We start from the raw sequence: 7,985 nt of genomic DNA, 5'->3' as shown, positions 1-7,985 counted from the left end.
GTGTTGTGAGCTCTCAAATGTAACGTAAAAAGCCAAAGTTTTTCCACAATACCTGACGACCGTTTAATTTTTGAGCTTCCGTGGCGCAATGGTTAGCGCGTTCGGCTGTTAACCGAAAGGTTGGTGGTTCGAGCCCACCCGGGGGCGGTGTTGTGAGATCTCAAACGTAATGTCAAATGCCAAAGTTTTTCCACAATACCTGACGAACATTTAATCTTTGGGCTTCCGTTGCGCAATGGTTAACGCCGTCGGCTGTTAACCGAAAGGTTGGTGGTTCGAGCCCATCCGGGAGCGGTGTTGTGAGGTCTTAGATGTAACGTAAAATTCAGAGTTTTTTAAAAATAACTGACGAACATTTAATTTTTGGGCTTCCGTGGCGCAATGGTTAGCGCGTTCGGCTGTTAACCGAAAGGTTGGTGGTTCGAGCCCATCCGGGAGCGGTGTTGTGAGGTCTTAGATGTAACGTAAAATTCAGAGTTTTTTAAAAATACCTGACGAACATTTTATCTTTGGGCTTCTGTGGCGCAATGGTTAGCGCGTTCGGCTGTTAACCGAAAGGTTGGTGGTTCGAGCCCACCCGGGAGCGGTGTTGTGAGCTCTCACATGTAACGTAAAAAGCCAAAGTGTTTCCACAATACCCGACGACCATTTAATTTTTGGGCTTCCGTGGCGCAATGGTTAGCGCGTTCGGCTGTTAACCGAAAGGTTGGTGGTTCGAGCCCATCCGTGAGCGGTGTTGTGAGGTCTCAGATGTGACGTAAAAAGTCAAAGTTTTTCCACAATACCTGACGAACATTTAATCTTTGGGCTTCCGTTGCGCAATGGTTAACGCCGTCGGCTGTTAACCGAAAGGTTGGTGGTTCGAGCCCATCCGGGAGCGGTGTTGTGAGGTCTTAGATGTGACGTAAAATTCAGAGTTTTTTAAAAATAACTGACGAACATTTAATTTTTGGGTTTCCGTGGCGCAATGGTTAGAGCGTTCAGCTGTTAACCGAAAGTTGGTGGTTCGAGCCCACCCGGGAGCGGTGTTGTGAGCTCTCACATGTAACGTAAAAAGCCAAAGTTTTTCCACAATACCTGACGAACATTTAATCTTTGGGCTTCCGTTGCGCAATGGTTAACGCCGTCGGCTGTTAACCAAAAGGTTGGTGGTTCGAGCCCATCCGGGAGCGGTGTTGTGAGGTCTTAGATGTAACGTAAAATTCAGAGTTTTTTAAAAATAACTGACGAACATTTAATTTTTGGGCTTCCGTGGCGCAATGGTTAGAGCGTTCAGCTGTTATTCAAAAGGTTTGTGGTTCGAGCCCACCCGGCTGCCGTGTTGTGAAGTCTCAAATGTAACGTAAAAGACCAAAGTTTTTCCACAATACCTGACGACCGTTTAATTTTTGAGCTTCCGTTACGCAATGGTTAGCGCGTTCGGCTGTTAACCGAAAGGTTGGTGGTTCGAGCCCACCCGGGAGCGGTGTTGTGAGCTCTCAAATGTAAAGTAAAAAGCCAAAGTTTTTCCACAATACCTGACGACCGTTTAATTTTTGATTTTCCGTGGCGCAATGGTTAGCGCGTTCGGCTGTTAACCGAAAGGTTGGTGGTTCGAGCCCACCCGGGGGCGGTGTTGTGAGATCTCAAACGTAATGTCAAATGCCAAAGTTTTTCCACAATACCTGACGAACATTTAATCTTTGGGCTTCCGTTGCGCAATGGTTAACGCCGTCGGCTGTTAACCGAAAGGTTGGTGGTTCGAGCCCATCCGGGAGCGGTGTTGTGAGGTCTTAGATGTAACGTAAAATTCAGAGTTTTTTAAAAATAACTGACGAACGTTTAATTTTTGGGCTTCCGTGGCGCAATGGTTAGCGCGTTCGGCTGTTAACCGAAAGGTTGGTGGTTCGAGCCCATCCGGGAGCGGTGTTGTGAGGTCTTAGATGTAACGTAAAATTCAGAATTTTTTAAAAATACCTGACGAACATTTTATCTTCGGGCTTCCGTGGCGCAATGGTTAGCGCGTTCGGCTGTTAACCGAAAGGTTGGTGGTTCGAGCCCATCCGTGAGCGGTGTTGTGAGGTCTCAGATGTGACGTAAAAAGTCAAAGTTTTTCCACAATACCTGACGAACATTTAATCTTTGGGCTTCCGTTGCGCAATGGTTAACGCCGTCGGCTGTTAACCGAAAGGTTGGTGGTTCGAGCCCATCCGGGAGCGGTGTTGTGAGGTCTTAGATGTGACGTAAAATTCAGAGTTTTTTAAAAATAACTGACGAACATTTAATTTTTGGGTTTCCGTGGCGCAATGGTTAGAGCGTTCAGCTGTTAACCGAAAGTTGGTGGTTCGAGCCCACCCGGGAGCGGTGTTGTGAGCTCTCACATGTAACGTAAAAAGCCAAAGTTTTTCCACAATACCTGACGAACATTTAATCTTTGGGCTTCCGTTGCGCAATGGTTAACGCCGTCGGCTGTTAACCAAAAGGTTGGTGGTTCGAGCCCATCCGGGAGCGGTGTTGTGAGGTCTTAGATGTAACGTAAAATTCAGAGTTTTTTAAAAATAACTGACGAACATTTAATTTTTGGGCTTCCGTGGCGCAATGGTTAGAGCGTTCAGCTGTTATTCAAAAGGTTTGTGGTTCGAGCCCACCCGGCTGCCGTGTTGTGAAGTCTCAAATGTAACGTAAAAGACCAAAGTTTTTCCACAATACCTGACGACCGTTTAATTTTTGAGCTTCCGTTACGCAATGGTTAGCGCGTTCGGCTGTTAACCGAAAGGTTGGTGGTTCGAGCCCACCCGGGAGCGGTGTTGTGAGCTCTCAAATGTAAAGTAAAAAGCCAAAGTTTTTCCACAATACCTGACGACCGTTTAATTTTTGAGCTTCCGTGGCGCAATGGTTAGCGCGTTCGGCTGTTAACCGAAAGGTTGGTGGTTCGAGCCCACCCGGGGGCGGTGTTGTGAGATCTCAAACGTAATGTCAAATGCCAAAGTTTTTCCACAATACCTGACGAACATTTAATCTTTGGGCTTCCGTTGCGCAATGGTTAACGCCGTCGGCTGTTAACCGAAAGGTTGGTGGTTCGAGCCCATCCGGGAGCGGTGTTGTGAGGTCTTAGATGTAACGTAAAATTCAGAGTTTTTTAAAAATATCTGACGAACGTTTAATTTTTGGGCTTCCGTGGCGCAATGGTTAGCGCGTTCGGCTGTTAACCGAAAGGTTGGTGGTTCGAGCCCATCCGGGAGCGGTGTTGTGAGGTCTTAGATGTAACGTAAAATTCAGAGTTTTTTAAAAATACCTGACGAACATTTTATCTTCGGGCTTCCGTGGCGCAATGGTTAGCGCGTTCGGCTGTTAACCGAAAGGTTGGTGGTTCGAGCCCATCCGTGAGCGGTGTTGTGAGGTCTCAGATGTGACGTAAAAAGTCAAAGTTTTTCCACAATACCTGACGAACATTTAATCTTTGGGCTTCCGTTGCGCAATGGTTAACGCCGTCGGCTGTTAACCGAAAGGTTGGTGGTTCGAGCCCATCCGGGAGCGGTGTTGTGAGGTCTTAGATGTGACGTAAAATTCAGAGTTTTTTAAAAATAACTGACGAACATTTAATTTTTGGGTTTCCGTGGCGCAATGGTTAGAGCGTTCAGCTGTTAACCGAAAGTTGGTGGTTCGAGCCCACCCGGGAGCGGTGTTGTGAGCTCTCACATGTAACGTAAAAAGCCAAAGTTTTTCCACAATACCTGACGAACATTTAATCTTTGGGCTTCCGTTGCGCAATGGTTAACGCCGTCGGCTGTTAACCAAAAGGTTGGTGGTTCGAGCCCATCCGGGAGCGGTGTTGTGAGGTCTTAGATGTAACGTAAAATTCAGAGTTTTTTAAAAATAACTGACGAACATTTAATTTTTGGGTTTCCGTGGCGCAATGGTTAGCGCGTTCGAATGTTAACCAAAAGGTTGGTGGTTCGAGCCCACCCGGCTGCCGTGTTGTGAAGTCTCAAATGTAACGTAAAAGACCAAAGTTTTTCCACAATACCTGACGACCGTTTAATTTTTGAGCTTCCGTTACGCAATGGTTAGCGCGTTCGGCTGTTAACCGAAAGGTTGGTGGTTCGAGCCCACCCGGGAGCGGTGTTGTGAGCTCTCAAATGTAAAGTAAAAAGCCAAAGTTTTTCCACAATACCTGACGACCGTTTAATTTTTGAGCTTCCGTGGCGCAATGGTTAGCGCGTTCGGCAGTTAACCGAAAGGTTGGTGGTTCGAGCCCACCCGGGGGCGGTGTTGTGAGATCTCAAACGTAATGTCAAATGCCAAAGTTTTTCCACAATACCTGACGAACATTTAATCTTTGGGCTTCCGTTGCGCAATGGTTAACGCCGTCGGCTGTTAACCGAAAGGTTGGTGGTTCGAGCCCATCCGGGAGCGGTGTTGTGAGGTCTTAGATGTAACGTAAAATTCAGAGTTTTTTAAAAATAACTGACGAACGTTTAAATTTTTGGGCTTCCGTGGCGCAATGGTTAGCGCGTTCGGCTGTTAACCGAAAGGTTGGTGGTTCGAGCCCATCCGGGAGCGGTGTTGTGAGGTCTTAGATGTAACGTAAAATTCAGAGTTTTTTAAAAATACCTGACGAACATTTTATCTTCGGGCTTCCGTGGCGCAATGGTTAGCGCGTTCGGCTGTTAACCGAAAGGTTGGTGGTTCGAGCCCATAAGTGAGCGGTGTTGTGAGGTCTCAGATGTGACGTAAAAAGTCAAAGTTTTTCCACAATACCTGACGAACATTTAATCTTTGGGCTTCCGTTGCGCAATGGTTAACGCCGTCGGCTGTTAACCGAAAGGTTGGTGGTTCGAGCCCATCCGGGAGCGGTGTTGTGAGGTCTTAGATGTGACGTAAAATTCAGAGTTTTTTAAAAATAACTGACGAACATTTAATTTTTGGGTTTCCGTGGCGCAATGGTTAGAGCGTTCAGCTGTTAACCGAAAGTTGGTGGTTCGAGCCCACCCGGGAGCGGTGTTGTGAGCTCTCACATGTAACGTAAAAAGCCAAAGTTTTTCCACAATACCTGACGAACATTTAATCTTTGGGCTTCCGTTGCGCAATGGTTAACGCCGTCGGCTGTTAACCAAAAGGTTGGTGGTTCGAGCCCATCCGGGAGCGGTGTTGTGAGGTCTTAGATGTAACGTAAAATTCAGAGTTTTTTAAAAATAACTGACGAACATTTAATTTTTGGGTTTCCGTGGCGCAATGGTTAGAGCGTTCAGCTGTTAACCGAAAGTTGGTGGTTCGAGCCCACCCGGGAGCGGTGTTGTGAGCTCTCACATGTAACGTAAAAAGCCAAAGTGTTTCCACAATACCCGACGACCATTTAATTTTTGGGCTTCCGTGGCGCAATGGTTAGCGCGTTCGGCTGTTAACCGAAAGGTTGGTGGTTCGAGCCCATCCGTGAGCGGTGTTGTGAGGTCTTAGATGTAACGTAAAATTCAGAGTTTTTTAAAAAATATCTGACGAACATTTAATTTTTGGGCTTCCGTTGCGCAATGGTTAACGCCGTCGGCTGTTAACCGAAAGGTTGGTGGTTCGAGCCCATCCGGGAGCGGTGTTGTGAGGTCTTAGATGTGACGTAAAAAGCCAAAGTGTTTCCACAATACCCGACGACCATTTAATTTTTGGGCTTCCGTGGCGCAATGGTTAGCGCGTTCGGCTGTTAACCGAAAGGTTGGTGGTTCGAGCCCATCCGTGAGCGGTGTTGTGAGGTCTCAGATGTGACGTAAAAAGTCAAAGTTTTTCCACAATACCTGACGAACATTTAATCTTTGGGCTTCCGTTGCGCAATGGTTAACGCCGTCGGCTGTTAACCGAAAGGTTGTTGGTTCGAGCCCATCCGGGAGCGGTGTTGTGAGGTCTTAGATGTGACGTAAAATTCAGAGTTTTTTAAAAATAACTGACGAACATTTAATTTTTGGGTTTCCGTGGCGCAATGGTTAGAGCGTTCAGCTGTTAACCGAAAGTTGGTGGTTCGAGCCCACCCGGGAGCGGTGTTGTGAGCTCTCACATGTAACGTAAAAAGCCAAAGTTTTTCCACAATACCTGACGAACATTTAATCTTTGGGCTTCCGTTGCGCAATGGTTAACGCCGTCGGCTGTTAACCAAAAGGTTGGTGGTTCGAGCCCATCCGGGAGCGGTGTTGTGAGGTCTTAGATGTAACGTAAAATTCAGAGTTTTTCCACAATACCTGACGACCATTTCATTTCTGAGCTTCCTTGGCTCGAAGGTTAGCGCGTTCGAATGTTAACCAAAAGGTTGGTGGTTCGAGCCCACCCGGCTGCCGTGTTGTGAAGTCTCAAATGTAACGTAAAAAGCCAAAGTTTTTCCACAATACCTGACGACCGTTTAATTTTTGAGCTTCCGTGGCGCAATGGTTAGCGCGTTCGGCTGTTAACCGAAAGGTTGGTGGTTCGAGCCCACCCGGGAGCGGTGTTGTGAGCTCTCAAATGTAACGTAAAAAGCCAAAGTTTTTCCACAATACCTGACGACCGTTTAATTTTTGAGCTTCCGTGGCGCAATGGTTAGCGCGTTCGGCTGTTAACCGAAAGGTTGGTGGTTCGAGCCCACCCGGGGGCGGTGTTGTGAGATCTCAAACGTAATGTCAAATGCCAAAGTTTTTCCACAATACCTGACGAACATTTAATCTTTGGGCTTCCGTTGCGCAATGGTTAACGCCGTCGGCTGTTAACCGAAAGGTTGGTGGTTCGAGCCCATCCGGGAGCGGTGTTGTGAGGTCTTAGATGTAACGTAAAATTCAGAGTTTTTTAAAAATAACTGACGAACATTTAATTTTTGGGCTTCCGTGGCGCAATGGTTAGCGCGTTCGGCTGTTAACCGAAAGGTTGGTGGTTCGAGCCCATCCGGGAGCGGTGTTGTGAGGTCTTAGATGTAACGTAAAATTCAGAGTTTTTTAAAAATACCTGACGAAAATTTCATTTCTGAGCTTCCTTGGCTCGAAGGTTAGCGCGTTCGAATGTTAACCATAAGGTTGGTGGTTCGAGCCCACCCGGGAGCGGTGTTGTGAGCTCTCAAATGTAACGTAAAAAGCCAAAGTTTTTCCACAATACCTGACGACCGTTTAATTTTTGAGCTTCCGTGGCGCAATGGTTAGCGCGTTCGGCTGTTAACCGAAAGGTTGGTGGTTCGAGCCCACCCGGGGGCGGTGTTGTGAGATCTCAAACGTAATGTCAAATGCCAAAGTTTTTCCACAATACCTGACGAACATTTAATCTTTGGGCTTCCGTTGCGCAATGGTTAACGCCGTCGGCTGTTAACCGAAAGGTTGGTGGTTCGAGCCCATCCGGGAGCGGTGTTGTGAGGTCTTAGATGTAACGTAAAATTCAGAGTTTTTTAAAAATAACTGACGAACATTTAATTTTTGGGCTTCCGTGGCGCAATGGTTAGCGCGTTCGGCTGTTAACCGAAAGGTTGGTGGTTCGAGCCCATCCGGGAGCGGTGTTGTGAGGTCTTAGATGTAACGTAAAATTCAGAGTTTTTTAAAAATACCTGACGAAAATTTCATTTCTGAGCTTCCTTGGCTCGAAGGTTAGCGCGTTCGAATGTTAACCATAAGGTTGGTGGTTCGAGCCCACCCGGGAGCGGTGTTGTGAGCTCTCAAATGTAACGTAAAAAGCCAAAGTTTTTCCACAATACCTGACGACCGTTTAATTTTTGAGCTTCCGTGGCGCAATGGTTAGCGCGTTCGGCTGTTAACCGAAAGGTTGGTGGTTCGAGCCCACCCGGGGGCGGTGTTGTGAGATCTCAAACGTAATGTCAAATGCCAAAGTTTTTCCACAATACCTGACGAACATTTAATCTTTGGGCTTCCGTTGCGCAATGGTTAACGCCGTCGGCTGTTAACCGAAAGGTTGGTGGTTCGAGCCCATCCGGGAGCGGTGTTGTGAGGTCTTAGATGTAACGTAAAATTCAGAGTTTTTTAAAAATACCTGACGAACATTTTATCTTTGGG

The 7,985-nt window shown here is 47.0% G+C and overlaps 1 non-coding gene across 1 annotated transcript; it reads left to right on the top strand.

Moving 5' to 3' along the window:
* Positions 1-6,372: 6,372 nt before the first annotated feature.
* TRNAN-GUU (transfer RNA asparagine (anticodon GUU)) lies at positions 6,373-6,445 on the top strand. The gene has a single exon. It is a non-coding gene; the product is annotated as a tRNA-Asn (tRNA).
* Positions 6,446-7,985: the final 1,540 nt, after the last annotated feature.

Source organism: Phalangium opilio, unplaced genomic scaffold (genome assembly GCF_054372755.1).
Source record: "Phalangium opilio isolate 3A_F unplaced genomic scaffold, DU_Popi_V2 ptg000031l_1, whole genome shotgun sequence".
NCBI lineage: Eukaryota > Metazoa > Arthropoda > Arachnida > Opiliones > Phalangiidae > Phalangium > Phalangium opilio.
The sequence above is the reverse complement of the archived record's forward strand: the minus strand, read 5'-3'. Positions and strand labels throughout refer to the sequence as shown.